Here is a 10,397-nt window from a genome sequence, read left to right as displayed (position 1 = left end):
GTAGGAGAGAAGGAGGCTGCACTCGGCAGCCTCGGGACTCCAGCGTGTGTTTATTCATTTATTTACTTTCACTGGATACTGACAAATTCTAATTGTGTATATTTATGGGGTACAAAGTGTTGCTATATGTACAATGCGGAATGATTGAAACAAGCTAACATAGCCATCACCTCAAGTGCTCATTATTTATTCCTCCTGCCTAACTGAAACCCTGAACCCTTGCACCAGCACATCCCCATGCCCTGCTCTCAGCCTCGAGTCCCCCCATTCTGCTGCCTGCCTGAGTCAGCTTGCTTTCATGGAACTGTGAACATGCAGCCTGGGTGCCCCACATTTAAAGATCTGACAGAGAAAGAGGCATGGTCAGAGGATACTTAGGAAAAAAAGGTAGCTGTAGTCCCAGCTACTCGGAGGCTAAGGTGGGCCCTGAGCCTAGAAGGTTAAGGCTGCAGTGAGCTGAGATCGCTCCACCGCACTCCAGCCTGGGCAACAGAAGGAGACCTTGTCTCAAAAATCAAAAAGAAAACTGAAAACAAAACAAAACAAAAAATCCAGCTAGTAAGGTAGAAGGAAAGCAGGGCATCTGCGAGCCTTTAGGAAGAAACTGTTTCAATGAGAGAGTCGTCTAAACCAATGCTGCCAAGACATCAAAGAAGAAGAGGACAGAGAGGTGGACACTGGCTTCAGCAAGAGGGAGCCCCCCCCCGCCTCCCCCGTGATGGCAGTGATGGTGGAGACGGCCATCTCAGCACAGTGGTAAGGCCAGGGTTGAGGAGGAGGCAGGAAGTGAGGACGTGGAGGCTGGAAATAAGGACCACCCTACTGCATCAATGTGCCATAAAGGGAGCAGAGACAAGGAGTTGGACAAGGACATAGATAAGGTCCAGAGAGTGGCTTGGGGTTTTCTCAGCACAACATATAATATAATGAAGGTGTTGGCATCTGAGATAGGTCAGTGCCTGCGGAAAGGGAGACGATGCGCACAGGGAAGAGGATGGCCACAGCAGTGCAGCTCTGGAGGAGGGGAGAGAGTCCCCGGCAGGTGCGAGGGAAGACCGGGCTCTGAGAACAGGACCGGGCACTTCCTCCTTGGGGCAAGAAGGCAGGGTGCAGCTAAAGGGGTGCCCGTCACTGATACTGTCAGGGGCGTTGGAACCAGGACGACTCCGGCTCGAACAGGGCCTGGGGGAAATGAGGCTGAGACCTGCTGAGCTGCATCCCCAGGAGGTTAGGTGTTTCTAGTCACAGGATGAGATCGGAGGTCGACACAAAATACAGGTCACAAAGTCCCTGCAGATAAAACAGGATGTGGTGAAGAAGCCAGCCAAGACCTACCAAAACCAAGATGGCAACGAAAGTGACCTCTGGTCGCCCTCACTGCTCATTATATGCTAATTATAATGCATTAGCTACTAAAAGACACTCCTACCAGCCCCGTGACAGTTTACAAATGCCATGGCAAAGGCCAGAAGTTACCCTACATGGTCTAAAACGGGCAGGAACCCTCTGCCCCGTTCCAGGATTTCCCCACCCCTTTCCCAGAAAACCCATGAATAATCTATCTCTTGTTTAGCACAGGATCAAGAAATGACTACAAATGTGCCCAGCCAAGCAGCCCCCACCTGTGGAGCAGCCATTCTTCTGTTTCTTTACTGTCTTCATAAACGTGCTTTCACTTTACTCTGTGGATTCACCCCAAATTCTTTCTTGTGCAAGATCCAAGAACCCTCCCTTGGGGTCTGGATCAGGACCCCTTTTCAATAACAACATCAGCAGCGAAGAGGAAGGGAGCCCATGAGGTCGCTCCTATTTGTCTGTGAAGTAGGGAAGTGAGTCGGAGGGGGTGGGATATCAGAGGTCTGCAAAGACATTTTTGAAATGATTACCTGAGAACGGGTGAGTTAATTAGGAAAGGGAAGATGGATCGTCTGGTCTGGTGGCGGGGTTGCCCACTTGAGGTTGTGGTCATAAATGTGGGGTATGTCCAGCAAGCCTGGTGGAGTGATTTATTTTTTCAGCAATATTTACAACTTCCAATACAGACATTCCAATATAGAAGTTCCAATACAGAGACCAGGCAGGCAGTGGGAGATAGGATTTGCCAAGCAGGTGGCAGAGGATGGAAACAGCAAAAGTGAATCTTTTTTGCAAAGGAGCAGTCTTAGTGTTGGACTGAGTCAGGAGGGAAGAAGGACAAGAGGACACGGGCCAGGAGAGCCAACAGAGCTGGAGGTAGGTGCAGGGCCAGCCGTCCCCACACGACCTGGGGTTGCCAGGGAAAGTCCAGGAGAGATCGAGACTGAACAGATGGTGACCAGGGTATGGGGAGAGTGGGAGCAACAATTCAGATGTGGTGCGGCTTCTCCATTCAGAGACTCGGCCTGCTGCCACATTAGCTGCTGGCACCCTGCTGAGAGTGGCCGGGTGCCCTGCCCCGTGGCTGGTGATGTCAGTCAAACTGTGGCTTCCTTGACCTCTCAGAGATGTCATCTCTCTTATGTTTGGAAAGGGGGTAAACTCTGTTTACACACACCCCTTTGACTTCTCAACAAGACCAGAAGCACTTCCCACGGGCTTCTTCTCCATGTCAAAGCCTGAAGTCTGTGGCCTGGACGACTCGGGGAAGGAGTTGGGCGGGCAGAAGAGGAGGAGGTTGGCAGTGACCAGAGCAGACAGGCCTGTCGTAACCAGGCCCTATCTGATGGGAGCTGCTCAGCAGATTGAAGGTTTCAGACAGGGCTGTTTTTAAGTACCCTGTTCATAGGCTCAAAGCAAACAGCAGTGGAGACAGCTAGGCGGTCTCCAAAGGAAACTGATTCAGGAAGAGAAAACTCAGATGTGTTGGAACATTTATCATTTCTTTGAGGATAAATGCTTGAGGTGATGAATATGCTGATTACCCTGATTTGATCATTAGACATGTAATGTACAGAAACATCACTATGTACCCCATAAATATGTACAATTATTATACATCATTTTTTTTTTTTTAATTAAAAGGGAAAAAAGGCGTTTGAGCCAGGCATGGTGGCTCATGCCTGTAATCCCAGAACTTTGGGAGGCTGACATTGAAGGATTGCTTGAGTCCAGGAGTTCAAGACCAGCCTGGGTAACACAGAGACCCCTCATCTTTTTTTTGTTTGTTTGAAACAGTGTCTCGCTCTGTTGCCCAGGCTAGAGTGCAGTGGTAGGATCTCAGCTCACTGCAACCTCTGCCTCCTGGGTTCAAGCAATCCTTCTGCCTCAGCCTCCTGAGTAGCTGGGACTACAGGTGTGCACTGCCACAGCTGCCTAATTTTTGTTTTTTTTGTAGGGATGGAGTTTCACCATGTTGGCCAGGTTGGTCTCATACTCTTGACTTCAAGTGATCTGCCCACCTCGGCCTCCCAAAGTGCTGGGATTACAGGAATGAGCCACCACACCCCGCCCTTGTCTATTTTTTATTTTTTATCAGAAAAAATAAAGGTGTTTGCAGGCTGTAGGAATCTGTCATCCATCACTCACTGCAAGGAGATAAATCGATGCTGAACATTCCGGCCTGCAGGATGGTTATCAGGAAAGAATCTGGTGAGGCTCGGTGCAGCTTTGCAGGACAGCAGGGTATTTCCTGAACCGTTTGTTAAACAGAGAGCCCTGCACTACTCATTCTCTTACCCCCTTCTCCATGCAAAGACTACTGAAGCTAAGAAAGGGGCATTTGCTAAAGAGCAGCCGGACTCCCAAGGGAAAGCTGAGTTAGAGATGACAAGCCACACTCCTTGTCTCTCTCCCAGAGGCTCACCCACCCAGGTGGGCCCGGCCTAGGCCTGGAGGGAGGGCTCTCGGGGAGCTCACCCCTGCACCACCACCCACTGCACTCTGGACCTCATCCCGGAGGGGCGCCTGAGCCTGGAGCAGGACAAATGTGTCTCCAACCTGTTGCCTCTGTACCAGTCTGGGTTTGGTCAGGAAAGTGGAAGCCCCCTCGGTCTTCCACCAAGGAAAGGACCTGATTCAGGAACTAGGAGTTCACAGAACGCTTAGAAGGGCAGGGACAGGCAGTGTCCGGGAAGAGGCTGTGAGAAGAGGTGACTCACAGAGCTCATCCCCAAAGCTGCTCGGATTTCAGCCAGCTCAGCAGGGCGCCTTTTTTGCATCGATGCAGTTGGAAGAGCTTTGGAAAGCCTGTGATTCTCAAGAGGACTGTCCACACCTCTCCCTGCTGCCACCACCGGCAATAAAGCTTCACTTGCTATTGTGTACTGAATTATGTCCCCCAAAAATTCACATGTTGAAATCCTGACCTCCAGCATCTCAGAATGAGACTACGTAAGAGGTAACTTGAGTAAAATGAGGTCATATGGGTGGGTCATAATCCAATCTGACTGGTGTCTGCATAAGAAGAGGAGATTAAGGCACAGACACGCACAGAGGGACAGCCACGTGGAGACACGGGGAGAAGACGCCACCTCCAAGCCGAGGAGAGAGGCCTGAGAAGGAACCAACCCTGCCAGCACCTTGATCTTGGACCTCCAGCCTCCAGGACTGTGAGGAAATAAATGTCTGTTATTTAAGCCACCCAGTCTGTGGTATTTTGTTATGGCAGTCACAGCCAATGGGGATATTTGCTTTTCCTCTTTGTCCCCTCTTCCTCTCCTCCCTCCCCTACCCCCAGCTTTTAAAGCCCCCACCTGGAAGTGACTCACGTCATTTCTGCTCACATTTCCTTGGTCTAAACAAGTCAGATGGCCAAACCTGACCTCCAAAGGGTAGAGAAGTACCAGCTTAGCCCGGGCCCCCAAGCAAAGGAGAACTGGACTATTTCCAGATGGGATCTTAGTGATTGCCTGTCATTCTTCCTCGCCCCATCCAGAGTGGACCTGCAAAACCCCATCAGCCTGCAGCCCTAAGGACACCCTGACCAGTGGACTCTGACTTGCAGTGTAGACACAGGGCAGTACCAAGATGATGCAGGATGGAGGGAAAGGAAGAGAAGAGGCCAGGTGCAGTGGCTCCTGCCTATAATCCCAGCAATTTGGGAGGCCGAGGTGGGAGGATCACCTGAGCCCAGGAGTTCGAGACCAGCCTGGGCAACATGGTGAAACCCTATCTCTACAAAAAGTAGAAAAATTAGCCATGCACCTGCCTGTAGTCCCAGCTACTGAGGAGGCTGAGATGAGAGGATCACCTGCACCTGGGGAGGTCAAGGCTGCAGTGAGCCACAATCACGCCACTGCACTCCAGCCTGGGCAACAGAATGAGACCCTGTCACACACCCGCAAAAAGATGAGAACTTCTATTAATGTTTTAAATCTCTTTCTTTCTGCTTTCAGTGTGCTCTAAATATGTGTAATATACTGGTATAGACATGTTGTATAATGTATACATCTGTTGGGGAACGCACAAACCTTTTCACAGATGGAGGGCAAGTCAGACAAGGGTGAGGCCCGACCTTTGCCTGCACCGTATTGGATTCACCCTGCATCCAAGCCTCAGGCTGTGCCAACGGGACGAGGGATGATGCCTCCTCCCGTGAGGTGGCACGGGCACAGCCTCTGCCCAGTGTCCTGCTGCCCCTGTGTGGCCACAGACGGTGTCTGCACACACCTGAGTCGCTGGGTAAAAAGCACCATGTTTCTGCCAATCTGCTCTGGGCTCTGTTCCCCTTGACAGACCTGTCACAGCACAAACCCCCAAACCGGGATTCAGCCTGGGAGGCCACGTGTGTTCTTGGCTTTGCACAGGAAGAAATTCAAGAGTGAGCTGACAGAGTCAAGTGAAAGCAAGTTTATTAGGAAAGCAAAGGAATAAGAGTGGCTACTCCATAGACAGAGCAGCCCCGGGACTGCTGGGTGGCTATTTTTATGGTTCTTTCTTGATCATATGCTAAAGAAGGAGTGGATTATTCATGAGTTTTCGAGGAAAGGGGCAGGGAATTCCCAGAACTGAGGGTTCCTCCCCCTTTCAGGCCATATAGGATAGCTTCCAGGCATTGCCACAGCGTTTGTAAACTGTCATGGCGCTGGTGGGAGTGGCCCTTTAGCAGCTAATGCATTATAATTAGCATATAATGAGCAGTGAGGACAACCAAAGGTTGCTTTTGTTCCCATCTTGGTTTTGCTGGGTTTTGATCGGCTTCTTGACCACATCTCGTTTTATTAGCAGGGTCTTTGTGATCTGTACTCTGCAAAAATCAGCCCTGCCCAACTCCTGTCTCAAACCCACAATGAAACCCATGTCAGAAGCACCAGGGGTAGAAAACAGAAGGTGGTGAGAGAGAGAGGGAGGAAGCGAGGAAGGGAGAGAGAGAAATGGGGAGAAGGCCAAGAAAGAGGGAAGGTGCAAGAAACAGTGAAACGCAGGAGGTTATTTTTAAGATGGGATGTGGGCACCAAATCCAAGCATATGAGCCAGCCTTCCTTTCCCGCACTGCCCTCCTCTCCCCTTTCCAGAATGTTCTGGTCAAGTCTAAGAACAGGGCCTAGAATTCATAGCTTCTGAGTTTGAGACTCAGGGGCAGGAGCAGATGCAAGACCTAGCAGCCCTTCAAGAGCCCCCATTCCCTGACACACCACTCTGCCAGCTGCCATCACCCATAGTCCATGTGAACCCAGAGCTAGCTTCAGCCAGGCAGGTCACTGCAGTCCCCTCTCATCTCTGGGCGGGCCCATGGCAGGTCACCTCCACACAGCACAGCCCTTCAGGGGGCCCAAAGCAGGAAGGCAGGAGGCCCCCACTGCCCACTGCCCACTGTCTGCAGGGGACAAAAGGACAGCAGGGTCACCTCCTGGATCCGGGCTCCCATCCAGCCACCCTGCTCTGCAAAGCTGCCTGTGCTCTCTCTCTCTCTCTCTCTCTCTCTCTCTTTCTCTCAGAAAAGACACAGCTGATGGAACCATCATGAAAATGTTGCAGGGCACCCTGAGAAGCAGAACTTGATTTCTTTTAAGCAAGAAAATTTCTGTTTAAAATACTCCAGCCACTTCCATTTCTAGCAGACGAGACAGTGAGTCTCCCTGAAACACCGACATGGCCTCTTTCAATGAGTGAGAGGAAAGGCAGGTCAGGACTCTTCGTCTGCGGGAGCCAGACCCTCCACTCCCCACTGACATTGCTAGGGAGGGGTGGACAAGTGATTGTGGTGGGGCCAAGAAGCCTTCCAGAAGAAAGGGCTCCTGGCTTCTTCCCAGATGAACGCTACTGAAGCATCTCTAACTGCCCGAACGCTGTGATCCCAGACGGGCCAGACTGTGGGACATGGGTGAGCCCCACCACAGGGACCATGACACTGGGAACCCAGGCCATGGAGGGGTGACATCCTCCACTTCAAGGGGCAGAGCAGACCTGTGAGGGGCAGCCCCAGGGACAAGCGAGTCTTGGTGGAAAAAGGGACAGGAGAAAGACTTGTCGTGATGAAATGGAGCTCAGAATTATATCGCATAAAATATTAATAAAGGCATGATCTTATATCGTCCCCGAGCTGGTGGGACACATGACTTAGAGCAGTACCTGCTGTCAGAGCCAGAGGGCTTTAGCAATCGGGGGGTCTTTTCCTATGACAAGAAGCAGGTCCAGGCGCTGGAGTGGTCGGAACTCTTCATTCGCTCTTCCCTGCAGCGCCTCCTTCACCTTCTCCTTGCCAGAGCCGCAGTGGAGGAGGTCTGAGAACACAAATCTGTCCTGGTCTTGCCCTTCTGCCTCTTAAATAAACGGTGTTTTCACTTGTATCCTGCAGACCCATTGTGTTAAGGAAATCCTAAAGCGCCCCCTGCCGGAGACACAGATCGCTTTAGAGGTGCATCCTGAGAAACAGTTTGAAAAACGCGGGTGATAGTTGCTTGTGTTCTTGGCATTTGCAATTGCTGTCACTTGCCATGTTTGCTGAAAAATTAAAAGTTCAGATGCTGTCTTCCACTGCTCAAACCCAAAACCTATGGTTGGAGTACTCTGCACAATTCAATTAAATTCTACAAATACTTTTTAGCATCTTGTGCCTGCCAAGCCTGGTGTCTGCTCTGGGAAACACAATGACTAGATGCTGAAAACACATAGAATGCTTTGGTTTTGCTCATGACATCTAAGCTGAAATTCATGTTTTATCTCGCTCTAGAACCCAGGTTTTTTGTTTGTTTGTTTGTTTTTTACAGAGTCTTGCTCTGTTGCCCAGGCTGGAGTGCAGTGGCATGATCTCGGCTCACTGCAACCTCCGCCTCCCAGGTTCAAGCCATTCTCCTGCCTCAGCCTCCCGAGTAGCTGGGATTACAGGCACCCGCCGCAACGCCTGGCTAATTTTTTTGTATTTTCAGTAGAGACGGGATCTCACCAGGTTGGCCAGGCTTGTCTTGAACTGCTGACCTCAGGTGATTCACCTGCCTCGGCCTCCCAAAGTGTTGGGATTACAGGCGTGAGCCACTGTGCCTGGCCTGGAACCCAATTCTTAATAAAGAAAATAGATGGCCATTATTAACCTATTAAATTTCTTAATCTGTTACTTACTTTAGGGCTTTCCTTCTAATTTTGAAAAATTACAGTTCCTAAATAATGTAGCCATTTTCCCCATTACAACTGAAAAGCAAGAAATCTCTGCATCTTTCTATCACTTGTTTTCATATATTAAACCCCCACCACCACCACCAGACTTCAGATTTCACCCTCCTGGCTTCACCCCTTTCAAAGCTCTGGCTTTGGTATCTTTATCAGCTTGCAGCTAAAAGCTTGGCTGTCTCTTCAAGGGGGCAACTGTCTGGGACCATTACCAAATGTTCCGGTTTGCCTCTTCAGTCTTCCTGGTGCCCCTCTCTGTTGCTGCCTTTCTTCCCATGAATCAGAAGCAAAAAGATTACATTCACAAAAGGCCATCTGTTCTGATAATATAAATTTCCCAGTAACAAATTTTCCCCAGTTAGGTGTGTCTCAGTTCATCTTGTTATGGCCTTGCTTGCTTTTTATTTTTACCTTTAGGAGAAGATGCCTTTCTGATTTGCTCGCCTGTCTCCAGATAGCTACCTTCTGTGCAAACCACCAGTATTTCTGCATCTTCATTATCCCTGGAAACATGCCAAGACATAAATGACCCCTGCAAGCAAGGTTCCCGTGACAGGTTCCTAACAGAGTTTGTATCCCTTTGACACGAAATACTTTTTAAAAAGGATTTCTTAGCTTACTCTTAACTCAGGTTCAAGAAATAATGCAACCTATGTCAGTATTTTTTTCAAAACCTGAATGGACAAATGATTGGAACCAAAGAATATACAACAAAAGCCATCTGAGCAACGTCCACGACCTCAGGAGTTGGATGTGTGACACTCTTTCTGGACCAGTCCAAATGCCAATTTGAAATTAGTTACCAAACTTTAAATTGCTAAGTGTAAACATATCATCTGGGGAGATTTAAACATTTATCCATGCCAGAGTCTGACTCCAGAGCAATTCAGTGAGAGTCCCTGGGCAGGGCGTTTCAGGCATCCATTGACCAATCTTCTCTCTCTCTCTCTCTCTCCCTCTACCTATCTCTATTTTAATTTTGTCTCCACCTCTTTGAACAGGTGGTTCTCTTTTCCCATGTATATCCTGACTCCACAATTAAACTGTAAGTTTCCTCTTTAGAGTCTCGATACCAATCCCAGCGTCCAGAATAGGCAGACCCCTCAATAAATGTGAAGATGATGAGTAGTCTCAGAATGATTTCAGAAGTCTTATCCACCTCAAATGTATACAAAAAGTGGCTCTTTTGGTTCTTGGGGTTGAATAGCACTGTTGCTTGGTTACAATTGAGCTCAGCTGAAACTGGACATTCTAAAGCTGGATGGTGATGTCCCATTACCTGCACCACTGGCCCCCTCTGCTGGCACTTTTTCTGATTGTCCATAGAAAAAGCAAGTCACAAGCAAAGCAAGACTTGGCCCTTCAAGTTGTGGCCAGCCTCAATGTGTCCTCGGTAGGAAGACATCACACCTGGGTCTTAGGGAAAAAAAATTAGGCTTTGAAACATGAGCTGCCAGATGAAAAGAAAAGTCATGGTCTTACTGAATCCTTGAGAGGGGCCAGAGGCATAAGAAGTAAACTGAGTGAGCCCTGTGGAGATCTTCCTTTCTCTACACCTCTCTATTTGAAAAATCCCCAAATAATTGGAAACAAAACAGTATACCACCAAATAGCAAAGGTTCAACAGGGAGATCCAATTAAAAAAAAGGAAGCTGGAAAATAATTTAAATCAATTGAAAAATGGTTACATGATGTTAAAATTTATATTGCAGATAATGCAATGATTAGAGGGAAATTTGCTTTAAATATTTATATTAAAAAGGAAGAAAGCTCTAAAATAAATATTCTACCTTAACAATTTATGTTAAGAACTTAGAAAAAAAAGAGCAAATTAAAAATGAAGTAAGCAGAACTAAGAAAACAATAATTTTTTT

Source organism: Mandrillus leucophaeus, unplaced genomic scaffold, assembly GCF_000951045.1.
Source record: "Mandrillus leucophaeus isolate KB7577 unplaced genomic scaffold, Mleu.le_1.0 Scaffold97, whole genome shotgun sequence".
Taxonomy (NCBI): Eukaryota; Metazoa; Chordata; class Mammalia; order Primates; family Cercopithecidae; genus Mandrillus; species Mandrillus leucophaeus.
The sequence above is the reverse complement of the archived record's forward strand: the minus strand, read 5'-3'. Positions refer to the sequence as shown.